Source organism: Salvelinus sp. IW2-2015, linkage group LG35 (assembly GCF_002910315.2).
Source record: "Salvelinus sp. IW2-2015 linkage group LG35, ASM291031v2, whole genome shotgun sequence".
In the NCBI taxonomy this organism is placed as follows: Eukaryota; Metazoa; Chordata; class Actinopteri; order Salmoniformes; family Salmonidae; genus Salvelinus; species Salvelinus sp. IW2-2015.
In genome coordinates this window covers 502651-516487 of record NC_036874.1, presented here as the reverse complement: position 1 = coordinate 516487, position 13837 = coordinate 502651, and the positions used below count along the sequence as shown (strand labels likewise).

Below are 13837 nucleotides of genomic sequence, written 5' to 3'. Positions count from 1 at the left end.
ATGGAACCTTGTTATTGTGCCTAAATAAAGGCATTATGACAATTGGAACCACTGGTCTATATGGCAGCACTCCGGTGTCTCACTGAAAGGCGCTGTAAATAGTTATTATCAAGACAACACAAGATGACTGGCTCAGTCAGAACCATTACCCAAACCTGTCTGATATAAACCTGCATTGAAACCCTTTAACACTCTGTGGGTAACCAACATGTTACTCATGACCTATACATGGTACACAAACACCTGAATACACACACCAAACCATGGCATTTGGAAAGTGTTTTGGGTGTCTGGGTTGTTATGTATAATACATGGTCATCAAATATGTGGAAATTAAAATACTGTATATCAGTTTAGACTATTTGCTTTACTGCAGAAGAGGTTTGGTTCGTAAGAAACCAAATGTACCATCAAGTCTTTTTGTTAAAAGGAAAAACATAATGCTCATAGGATTACACTAAGTACTCAAGTATTATGGTCTTTGTATAGTAACAATTATCATGTTCGTGAGCAATGCTGTTGACAGTTCAGTCAAACACACATTGTGAAAACATGATTTACCCCAACTAATTGGTTGAACAAGAACCCTTAGATTAGCATGTACTGTAGGTGTTGACTGGTGTCGGACTAGAATGTACTTCTTCTAGATCACAGCCAGTCAAAAGTAGTTTCTATAGACCTGACAGGTAAGGTGTCTATAGAATCATACAGCTGAAACAGCAGATATATGTCCAGGTAGACAAGCTCACCTCAATATGTGGTTTTTGATTACACACCAGCATTGAGACAATTGAAAGGTAGACGACTTTCGAACCAGTTATCTGAACGGTTCACTGAGAATAAAGACCAAAAAGTGTTGACTGTCATGATGTTGACATTTTTTACATGGGGGTGATGCAGGGGCTGAAAATGAGCCATGGGGGAGACCTATGGACCGTGGACCAGTCTCAGGACATAAACCAGGTCAACTGAGTGTGGCGGTCAAGCGCAGGCCAGAGCACTCTTTAGTGTTCGAGACATTTTAGCAAAATGTCAACAGCCTTGGTAATACCTGCAGTAAATTATTCCAATAAAATGATGGATCTTTCCAAAAGATAATGACTCAGTTTAACTACTACTACCTTTCCACCATTTGTCCCTCCCCTCTCTCCTCCCTCCTCCTCTCATCCGTCCATCCTCCTCTTTGACCTCCTCTCTTTTATCTCCTTCCCTCTCTCAATGTCTTGTCTGCATTATATATCACGACTCCGCCACCTGTGAATCCTCCTTCTGTTTCTCAAATCCAGCTTGGTGTTCATGTGTTGTCGTAGTACCTGACTGTCATTAGGAGTAAAGGCTAACTGTTTTCTTCTGTAAAAGGTAAGTGAGTCACTCCACCAACTCAGTGCCTGTTGAAAAAGTGTAACTTGGTCAAATTGTTTTGGGGGGGATTGTCACCTAATATTAGCATTCTGTCATAAAAAAATAATTTTCCCATATCAGAGTGTTACATTTTTTTTAAATTGACTATAGGTAAGTGCCTATTAAGTGCCAAAAAGTAAACAGGGTTGACTGTAACAGTGTGACCCGTAACAGGGTTGACGATTTCATCTTAAATCGGCCCATGAATCGTCTGGTCAGGTTTGAATGGTAAGCTTTGTTGTGTGCAACAGGTAGTGGCAACTGAAAGGCAAGCTTCCACAAAAACAAATGCATTGCTTATCTATGGGTAATCGTGTTGACGTGTTATGCTGCGACCCGCTCAGTTTTCCACCACAAACACAGAAAATGTTTGGTCTGTGGGATTGTGCTGACCTGAACAGTCCACCATTCTAGTTTTGATTTTTAGTACCATCTTTATGAGCTACTATGATGGTACAATCTGGTCTCATAGGACTAGACGTAACATAATACATGTAAATCAAGGCTTTCTCAAGATGAGTATGATATTACGTTGGTATGGTTACATAAAGACAATGTTTAATTGGGTTGGATGGAAGGGGTTGGTTTAATATGCAAACATCTAGCAAATCCAAAAGATTGAGAGGTTCGAATCTGATCATGGAAACGTTAGCATTTTAGGTAATTAGCAACTTTTCAAACTACTTACTACTTTTGATCTACTTTGCAACTATTAGAATTTAGCTAGACGGCCTAACCCCTAAACCCTAACTAACCTTAACCTTTTAGCTTCCCTCCCAACTAACCTCCTAACCTGTCTCAACCACTTTTAGCTAACCCTTCCCCTAAACGCCAACCTTAACCACTCTCTTTAGGCTAACCTTCCCTATTAAACCCTAAAACAATTCAACCCTTTTTGAGCATAACCCTTCCCCTAACCCTAACCTTAACCCTTCCCTTAACCTTTCCCCTAACCCTAACCCCTAGCCTAGCTAACATTACCCAGCTAGCTTACGTTTGCCGCCTAGCTGGAATTTGTACCATTTTATACGTTTTGCAAAACTGTAACATATAATACGTTTTGCAATTCGGAACATATTGTACGTCACCTAATATTAACATTCTGTCATAAAAAACACGTGTTCCCATATCAAGAGGTTAAATAAAATAAAATAAAGACTATAGTAAGTGCCTATTAACTGCCCAATAAAGTAACAGTTTTGCAAAACCATAACATAGAGTACGTTTGCAAATTCGTAATATATTGTGCGTTTTGGAAATTAGTAACATATAATACAAATTGTAATTCGTAACATAGCATACGAAATGGGTGATAGTGATCAAGAAATTAAAATACATGCCATTCGAAATGTAACATATCACACTAAATGGAGTGTCTCGGATTTACATACAAGATAAAACAAAATGCTCTGAGACCATGTTGCAGGATAGCTCACGGTTTCTGACACTTAATTTGTCTCACACACATGCAAATTCCTTTCTCATCGCAGCCATTTCAAATAGACTCACTCTATGAGAGGATGGCCCCGCCCCTGGCAAGATCTGCTCCAGGTGAACTCAACCATTGGTGGAGCCAGCTCAGGTTCCGCCTCCAGAACAGGAAGGGGTGGAACGAGATGCTTGATGAAACTTTTTTGCTGCAGAACAAAAGGTGAGACTCCTATTGGTAAAAAAAAAAAAAAACTGCTACTGACAAGTATTGGTTGTTATTATGCTGCATTCATAACAAGTGAGAAACTCAAAAAATACTACTTGTAATCTGGGAGCATCAGTTGTGTGTTCACATGCTTTTAACTAATTGAGAATGCAGATTGGCTGATGACAAACAAGCTGCATCAACCATAAACTAAAAGTACAGCTATCATGCTCCTAAACAAAATGTAGTGTTCAAAAACCCTTTGAACAATTTGTTTTTTTTTCTTATGAAAATTGTTTTGTTGTTGGATTTAACTGCTCCAAATGGTGTTATCGAGGTCGTTTTCTAAATATGTGACATCAGAGCTCTTTATGTGGGGGAAGTCTGAGCTCAGAGATGATAGATGAGTTTCCCACTAATAATTACCAGCTGGAGGATTTTCTTACGTGGATTTTTCCCAGTCGTATTTATGACATGTTATGAACGCAGCATTAGATTTCTAACTTGCAAACACACTCTCTCTCCCATAGGACAAATGACATCCCTCTCTTCTTTGCGGCCAAAGAGAACAGTGCAGGTTGCATTAAGAAACTTCTGGACTGTGCATCCACTAACATCTTTGAGAGAGGTGCTCTGGGGGAGACCGCGCTGCATGTGGCAGTTCTGAATGATAACATGGATGCTGCCGTAGCTCTGATGGACGGAGCACCTGAACTCATCAATGAACCCATGACCTCTGACCTCTTCCTTGGTACATATACTCTCACACACAATGAACAAARACACACTATAATATCATAAAACTCACACAGATATTTATTCACGCAATAATATATTCTCTCTCTTACTCACTCTCAATCAGGCATGACACCTCTCCACATTGCCGTGGTGAATCAGAACGTTAACCTGGTCCGCAGTCTGATTGGTCGAGGGGCGGATGTGGCCACGCCCAGAGTCACAGGCCTGTACTTCAGGAAGAGAAGAGGAGGGCTGCTCTACTATGGTAAGATGACTGTTTGTGGTCCGTAAGGAGTAGAAAAATSCATTTTGGGAAATGTGGTTATGTGATTCCATTTGCTTTACTTTAGGTGAGCACATCCTGGCATTTGCGGCCTGTGTGGGGAATCAGGACATCATCTCCATGGTGATCAACGCAGGAGCTAGCACCAGGGCGCAGGACTCCATTGGTATGAAACATTCCTCTTTCTTCTCCTCGTTCTGCCCCTCCCCTCTCTATTCTCCCTTTTTCAGCAGTTTAATATCTCCCTCTCTCCCCCCTAGGTAACACAGTGCTCCACATCCTGGTCCTGCAGCCTAATAAGACTTTAGCATGCCTGGCGTTGGATCTGTTGTTGGCGCGTGACGTTGAGCAGGACCAGGCTGTGCCACTGGACATGGTGCCCAACTATCGTGGCTTAACGCCCTTCAAACTGGCTGCCAAAGAGGGCAACCTTGTGGTGAGGATGAATAGAGGGATAGAGAAAGAAACAGGAGACAATGTATGAGAGGAGAAGAGGGATAGTGTTTCCCCTATTATCTTTAACTTTACCTGTAGTCATAACCTTCTCCTCCGTAATATTCTTTATACAGCATATGTTGTTATTAGAATGTAATTAACCTACAAATGAATTGTGCTGCATTTCTAGGTATCTAAGGTTTTTCTATCTCTCTCCCAGGCATTCCAGCACCTGGTCAACCGGAGGCGAGTCATCCAGTGGAACCTGGGACCCTTGACCTCTAACCTCTATGACCTCTCAGAGATCGACTCCTTGGTCGCCGACGATGACCTCTCTGTGCTTGAGCTCATTGTGGGCAGCCAGAGGAGAGAGGTACATTACAGAACACAAACATGATACGGTCTAATATACACTTCAGGGAAACTGATGATGAGGATGATCTCTTCCCTCAGGCAAGAAGGATACTGGAAGTGACTCCTGTTAGGCTATTGGTCAGTCTCAAGTGGAACCTCTATGGAAAACACTACTTTAGGTAACAGCACATACAGTGGATCATGTTCTGATGTTGTGTTTGAGATGCTGTCATTTGTTTATGTTTAATGTTGTAATGTTATTATTGTGTTGTGTACAGGTTGTTGCTGCTGRTGTACCTCCTGTACATTGGGACCTTCACACTGTGTTGTGTGTATCGCCCTCTAAAGGACGCTCCAGAGAATTACACTGTATCTGAKATGGACAAAACCATCCGCGTGCAGAAAACTCTGAAGGTGGGGGAGACATGAAGGCGTCTTCATATGACAGCCTGTGTGCAAACCTCAATCAGAGGTGTTCATATGAACCCTTTGTGATCCACYTGCCCTGTTCTCTGTCCCTGTCCCTGTAGGAGAGTTATGTGACCTATGGGGACAACTTGCGTCTGACAGGAGAGATGATCAGTGTCCTGGGTGCCCTGGTTATTCTGCTACTGGAGGTAAAACATACATCACCCAATAGTTTTACATGTCACTTATATTTACACTGTAGATTAGATCACATTATTGGCTGTCAATATAATCTGTGTTATTCCCAATCCCTAAGATCCCAGATATGCTGAGAGTGGGGGCCAAGCAGTACTTTGGACAGACGGCCCTGGGGGGACCCTTCCATGTCATTCTGTAAGTCAACCTTGGTGCCTATCTAGCCTTTATTACCTGCCTAGTGATGTTGTTGTGTTATGTCATGTCTATGTAGCATTTATAACCTGTGTAATAATCTGTGTTTCCTCCCCAGTATTGCCTATGCGTTCCTGGTGGTGCTGCTGTGTGTGTTCAGGGTCAGTGGGGTGCAGGGGGAGGCAGTTGTCATGGCTGTGTGTCTGGTGCTTGGCTGGAGCAACGTCATGTTCTTCGCCCGAGGCTTTCAGATGCTYGGGCCTTACGTCATCATGATACAGAAGGTATGTAAGGGAAGCAGACACACACAAGCATTAGCATGACGTTACTGTAGAATGTATGGTTTTGCTGTTTTGATTCCCATATTAAACTGTTGTGGTGTTTTGTCTCATTTCCTCCTAGATTATATTTGGAGACCTGACCAAGTTCATGTGGCTGAGCTTCATCGTGCTCATAGGGTTTTCCACCTGTAAGTACATTCTGTTTAAGAGAAACTGCATTAGCAGATCTTGACGTTTCAAATAAGCAAATTGCCGACAATTGTATAAAAAATAAATAAAATATTTTGATACCCTGGTTGTTGTTATCCTCTCACTCCTCTCCCTCCCTCCCTCCCTCCCTCCCTCCCTCCCTCCCTCCCTCCCTCCTCCCCCTCCCTCCCTCCCTCTCCCTCCCTCCCAGCCCTGTGGGATGGTGTACATGACTCAGGACCCAGACTCTCTACCTGCGTACCGCTCCTTCCCCATCACTCTGTCTCCCAGTTTGAGCTGAGTGTGGGTCTGATAGACCTGCCAGTGGACCACACCATCACAACGCCCCCTATTGTCCATGTGCTGCACTGCACACTTCTCTGTGGTCTCCTACATACTGCTGCTCAACCTGCTCATAAGCCATGATGAGTGAGTTATACACACTGGAGAGTAGCCCAGGAGAGGGACGACTCTGGAGGACACAGGTGTGCATCAGTGTGACAGACACAAGCACACATTTTCTATTACAGTGCCTTCAGAAAGTATTTACACCCCTTGACTTTTTCAACGTTTTGTTGTGTTACAGCCTTGAATTTAAAATGGATTAATTTGAGTTTTGTTGTCACTGGCCTTACACACAATATCCCATAATGTGAAAGTGGAATTATGTTTCTCGAAATGTTTTCAAATTAATTAAAAATGAAAAGCTGAAATGTCTTGAGTCAATAAGTATTCAACCCCTGTTACGGCAAGCCTAAATAAGTCCAGGAGTAAAAATGTTCTTAAGAAGTCACATAATAAGTTGCATGGACTTATTTCATCTTTGCCATAACACAGGGGTTGAATACCTATTGATTCAAGATATTTCAGATTTTTATTTTGTGCAATAATAGTGTTTAACATGATTTCTGAATGACTTCCTCATCCCTGCACCCCAATTATCTGTAAGGTCCCTCAGTTGAGCAGTGAATTTCTAAACACAGATTCACCACAAAGACCAGGGAGGTTTCCAATGCCTTGCAAAGAAGGGGACCTATTGGTAGATGGGTAAAAATACAAAAGCAGATATTGAATATCCTTTTAGGCATAGTGAAATTATTCATTATGTTTTGGATGGTGTATCATTACACCCAGTCACTACAAAAATACAGGTGCTCAGTTTGCCGGAGAGGAAGGAACCCGTTCAGGGATTTCACCATGAGGCCAATGGCGACTTTAAAAACAGTTACAGAGTTTAATGGCTGTGATAGGGGAAAACTGAGGATGGATCAACAACATTGTATTACTCCACAATACTGACCTAATTGAAGGAAGCCTGTACAGAATACAAATATTCCAAAACATGCATCCTGTTTGCAACAATGGCACTAAAGTAATACTGCAAAAAATGTAGCAAAGCAATTCACTTTTTGTCCTAAATACAAAGTGTTATGTTTGGGCAAATCCAATACAACACATTACTGAGTACCACTCTCCATATTCTTCAATCATGGTGCTGGCTGCATCATGTTATGGGTATGCTGCAAGCGTTAAGGACTGGGAGTTTTTCAGAATAAAAAAGAAACGGAATGGAGCTAAGCACAGGCAAAATCCTAGAAGAAAACTTGGTTCAGTCTGCTTTCCACCAGACACTGGGAGATTATTTCACCTTTCAGAAGGACAATAACTTAAAACACACTGCCAAATCTACACTGCGTTGCTACCAAGAAGACAGTGAATTTGGAGCTCATCGTGGGCAGCCAGAGGAGAGAGGTACATTACAGAAGTAATACAGAGTGTCCGAGTTACAGTTTTGACTTAAATCGACTTGAAAATGTATGGCAATACCTGAAAATGTTTATCTGTCAATGATCAACATCCAATTTGACAGAACTTGAAAAAATTTTGAAAAGAATAATGGGCAAATGTGTGCACAATCCATGAGTGGGAAGCTCTTAGAGATTTACCCAGAAAGACTCACAGCTGTAATCTCTGCCAAAGGTGCTTATAGAAAGTATTGACTCAGGGTGTGAATACTTATGTAAACTAGATATTTCTGTTTGTCATTTCAATAAATATGCATTTCTAAAAACATGTTTTCACTTTGTCATTATGGGTATTGTGTGGTAGTTGGGTAAGAAATAAAATATATTTAATCAATTTTGAATTTAGGTTGTTAACACAACACAATGTGGAATGAAATTAAGGGTGTGACTACTCTTCTGAAGGCACTGTGCATACTCCATAAAAATAGCTTAAAACCATGATGAAAGTGTAACAGCATCCCAATCAGTGCCATTCTAATAATCCTTATGTCCTTGTCCCTGCTCACTGTGTGTAGGGTGGTGGCCACTACCCTGATGTTGGAGAGGAGGTTGCCCGCTGCCTGTCTGGGGCCCCGCCTGGGGGTGTGTGGTCTGCTCTACGGCCTGGGGGAGCGGTGGTACCTCCGGTAAGACAACAACACTTCATCTAACTGGCCTATTACTGTACTCTCTGTCTTAGGTGTGGTGGTGTTAACAGTGTTTCCCCATCCRMTCATATACAGGCTTTATATTATAATGGCTCTCTTAATGTCTCCATTGCAGGGTTGAYGATCGCAACGACCCACTGGTGCAAAAGATGCGTCGCTARYTSCAAGCCTTCTCTAAGGATGAGGACCAGAGCAAGGAGRMGGAGGAGACGGAGAACACTGACATGTCAAAAGGACCTGGAAGCCCTCTGATCAGACCCAAYCACAGGGGTGYGATAGATGGAAACAGGAAGTCCCTGGCATGCTGGCAGATGATTCGCCACAGCGCTCTGGGTTTAGATGTGGAACAGGAAGAGCCTGAGGATGACCAGGAAGTAAGATACGTCTGAGGGTTAAGACAGCAAAACAGATCATTATATTGTTATTATATAATATATGTGTGATGCAATTATGTATGTATGCAGTATTATTTGTCGAAAACAAATGATTGTATTGTAGTAGCTAGTGTATATGGGCAAGACTGGGTTGAAATGTAGACTACATTAATTTTCAATATTTTTGGACCATGTATGTCACTTTATCATTCCAAGTAAAGCACATCAATATTTTTTTATTAAAGATTTTACAAGACAGTATATTAAACTTTCTTTTTTACTGGAACCTTTTTTTTCTGGATTGTAAATCAGAACAGAAAACCTAATGATTGGTTAATGCACATAATAATGTAGATCATTATTACATTCAAAGTCATTAAAAAAACATCTCACCAAAACAAGCAAATAAGTGCAAGATATTATTAATCTTTTACATTAATGCAAATTCTAACTGAAACTGGCAGGCTGACTTGATTGTTCTTCACAAGGCATAACTAACTGTAATGGGGTTATTTTTACCATCAATGGTTATACCTGGATGTCTAATGAATTATAACATAGACTTAGGTCATACAGTGTATAATAATGGTTTAAAAGGCTATTGATAGAGATATGTAATCATGGTTTAAAAAGGATATTGATAGAGATATGTAATCATGGTTTAAAAAGGATATTGATAGAGATATGTAATCATAGTTTAAAAGGCTATTGATAGAGATATGTAATCATAGTTTAAAAAGGCTATTGATAGAGATATGTAATCATAGTTTAAAAGGCTATTGATAGAGATATGTAATCATAGTTTAAAAGGCTATTGATAGAGATGTGTAATAATGGTATTAATTGTAAGCTACTGTGTTAGTGGGTTAAAAGAGTTGCCAATTAATGACCTACTCAACAGTTTAGATATGCAGATGAAAACTGCACACAACATTAATAGCAGGCTAGACCAAGGAAATGTGTCTGTAATTAAAATTCGGAACTGGGAAAACTGTACTTTCACTGTCTTTCTCTCTCATACACACACTCAGGGTGTTTCTCAATATACATTCTACCGTGCTCCACACCAACATGCGCCGAGTGCATTTCCAACCACATTCTCTTCGATACGTTTTTGTGAGGACGAGAGTGTAGAGAATGCATAAAACAATACATTTGAGAAGCACCCATCTCCCCCTACTGTATTACCTCACGCTTCACCTCCCCATTCACTGAACCTTCTTCCTGCCAGGACAATGGCAACAATAGACGAAACAAGATATACACAAAGCAAATATTTTACTTAATAATAATCAGCAAGATATGTGAATTGTAACAATTTAGCTAGCCAGCTAGTTATAGTAATACAGTAAGATACATGAAAATATATGTATTTTGACGTAAATTTCTTTCTTTTCCTGGTCACTTACCTGAGGCATTCTCTGACTCTCGTCCACTTTCACCACTCTTTCCTCCTCTCAGGTGATTTCCTGCATCTACATGGTTCTTTCTCTCTGGGTCTTTCTATTTCCCTGGAAAGCCTATAAGCCCATCCAGTATCCTAAACTCCTGAATGTTACTTGTGTAGCAATTTCCTTACTCACAAATCCGAAGTGTTTACGACACTATATCAAATCAAATTGTATTTGTCATATGCGCCGAATACAACAGGTGTAGACCTTACAGTGAAATGCTTACTTACAAGCCCTTAACCAACAATAAAGTGTTAAGAGAAATTTGTGTTAAGAAAGACTTTACGAAAATAAACTGATGTAATAAATAAATTATAAATAAGAAAATAGAAAAATAACAAATAATTAAAGAGCAACAACAAAATAACAGTAGCGAGGCTATATACAATGGGGTGCCGGTACAGAGTCAATGTGCAGGGGCACAGGTTAGTCAAGGTAATTGAGTTAATATGCACATGTAAAGAGAGGTAAAGTGACTATGCAAAGATAATAAACAGAGACAGTAGTAGCAGTGTAAAAATGGGGGTCGGGGGGGACAAATCAAATAGTCTGAATAGCCATTTGATTAGCTGTTCAGGAGTCGTATAACATGGGGGTAGAAGCTGTTAAGAAGCCTTTTGGACCTAGACTTGGCTCTCCGGTACCGCATGGTAACAGAGAGAACAGTCTATGTCTAGGGTGGTGTCACGACGTTCATAATAATGATGTTCGGACCAAGGCGCAGCGTACTTCGAGTTCCACATATTTTAATGAAAGTGAAACTTAAGCAAATACAAAACAAAATAAAGAATAAACGAAACGTGATGACAATGCAGTGCGAACAGGCAACTAAACATAAACAATATCCCATAACTCACAGGTGGAAAAAAACTACTTAAGTATGATCCCCAATAAGAGACAACGATAGTCAGCTGCCTCTAATTGGGAATCATACCAAAAACCCCAACATAGAAAAAACAACCTAGAACCCCACATAGAAAATAGTCACGACCTGACCTACTCTACCATAGAAAATAAAGGCTTTCTATGGTCAGGACGTGACAGGTGGCTGGAGTATTTGGCATTTTTTAGGGCCTTCCTCTGACACCGCCTGGTTTAGAGGTCCTGGATGGCAGTAGTTTAAGGCATGTAGTTGGTTTGGATAAATACACTTAGGGTATCAAAGAAGCCAATACATTTTAAAATGTAAAATCTTTCTTAGTCTCTGTAGCTAGTGCCACTCAAATACTAAATAATGCACCTAAACAATGTATAAAGTGATTCCTTCTGTCATTTACAAGTTGCACTTCCTAACTGATTTATCTTTTCCTCGCTCACTCTTTTGTAAGAGACATTTCATCATTCCCACTCGCCCTTGCCGAGTGTCAGACATGAATTTGAGTTATTTGTGGTGGGACATTTATGGAAAATAAGATTGACAAATTAATTGTACGGTACATCCAAACTGAAAATCTTTGAATCTCTACAAAATACATAAAAACTTTTCTTACATTCACAACTTTTAAAAATAGAGGATGAGATGGGGATAGTTTGTGATGTGACAATATACACACTGCAAAGGAACCTTGTTATTGTGCCTAAATAAAGATTATCACAAATGATTGACCTATATATGGTACATATTTGGTACACCTATATACCTGAATACACACACCAAACCATGGCATTTGGAAAGTGTTTTGGGTGTCTGGGTTGTTATGTATAATAGATGGACATTAAATATGTGGAAATAAAAATACTGTATGATATTCACATTCGGTTTAGAATATGTGCTTTGCTGTAGGTTTGGTTCGTAAGAAACCAAATGTACCATCTTTTTGTTAAAAGGAAAAACATACTCTGTCATAGATGGGTTAGCAGACAATGTCACGAAAACGATGTGCACGCTTCAATGGGGCGGAAGTCCGTGTTTTGTGGTGATTCTGGATGGCCAGATAGCTAGCAACAATGACAAATTGAAATGTTTATATCGTAACACTAGATATTTTAACATCAAAGTTAAGAAACTGCTCATCTCAACCTTGATTCAGTGTCATTTTGATTATGCTGTCGTATTATACTTAGATCCCTGTTTGTTTACCCATAGATTTTCCGCTGGTTAGCTGACGTTAGCTGACGTTAGCTGTCTGGCTAGCGAGAGAAGGTCATCTCGATCTAATTCGCTAGTCTTAGATATTCTAAATTGATTCTTGTTGGCCCGCCTATGTCCTTTCAATTTACCGCAGACTAGCTGGGGAGACAACCCTACCAAACGGCCCAAAGTAGCCTATGCTATGGCGATATCTACACCTACTTGGTGTAATCTCCAGGTTTGCATAAATATTCAAATGCAGAAGAATATTATAGCTGTTATATGGACGGATACAGCTCACGAGTCCTCAGTACAGTGGTGACCCGTCATTCATGTTTTGAGCCCCACATTTTTAGCAAAAAAGAACTACAAATAAATGTGTTATTTTTTTGGGCTTCCCCGTTTTGCATGTTATTTTGTCATTAATACGTGTCACATATCAGTTTGCAAATAATATATATCATTGAGTTAATGAAGCTGCATACAAACATGGTCTCTTTTTTGTTTTCTTGTGTAAGGCAGCTCCAAAATGCAGGTTTTTCAGCCTAGCTCAGTGCTTTTTGTGGTGGTGGGGCAAGCCAGAAGAAAATACGGAGCGTTGCACCGTGATTGGCTCAGTGTTCTGTCACTCATGGGAACACTACGTCACCGTGAAGTCTAAGGGTAGACTTAAAAACTTCTAGCCTATTGGGTGCTGCCATAGAGTTACATTAGAAGTGCCCATCCAAGAAGGCTCAAGGTCATTGGCCACAGATAAAATGAAGTCAAATCAAGTTATATGTACAGTAGCTTTGATTAGACTGATCATGTCAACATCATACTTTAAAAATCTTAGCTAGCAGTCATCATCATGAATCAAGTAGACAATCTACTGGCAAATCCTTTTAAATCCTTGTCATATGAAGATAAATAATGAAGAGAAATTATAGATAAAACGTATCGGTGATCATCGGCCATTGGACATCAACATTACACAACAAGTTGGAAATCTCAAATTCAACAACGAGTGGTTTTGAAGGAATCAGTGACAGTGGCTGTGTGGTCCAAAAATCTGGGATTAACTTCTTGTGGCTGCAGGGGTAGTATTGAGTAGCTTGGATGAAAGGTGCACAGAGGTGCCCAGAGTAAACGGCCTGCTCCTCAGTCATAGTTGCTAATATATGCATATTATTATTAGTAGTGGATAGAAAACACTCTGAAGTTTCTAAAACTGTTTGAATTATGTCTGTGAGTARAACAGAACTCATATGGCAGGCAAAAACCTGAGAAAAAATCCAAACAGGAAGTGGAAATTATTAGGCTGGTCGATTTTCAACCAAGATCCCATTGAAATTACAGCGAGATATGAATGAGTTTTCACTTCCTACGGCTTCC

General features: G+C 40.3%; 1 pseudogene; it reads left to right on the top strand.

Moving 5' to 3' along the window:
• Window positions 1-1299: 1299 nt before the first annotated feature.
• LOC111959103 (transient receptor potential cation channel subfamily V member 6-like) lies at window positions 1300-9202 on the top strand (annotated as a pseudogene).
• Window positions 9203-13837: the final 4635 nt, after the last annotated feature.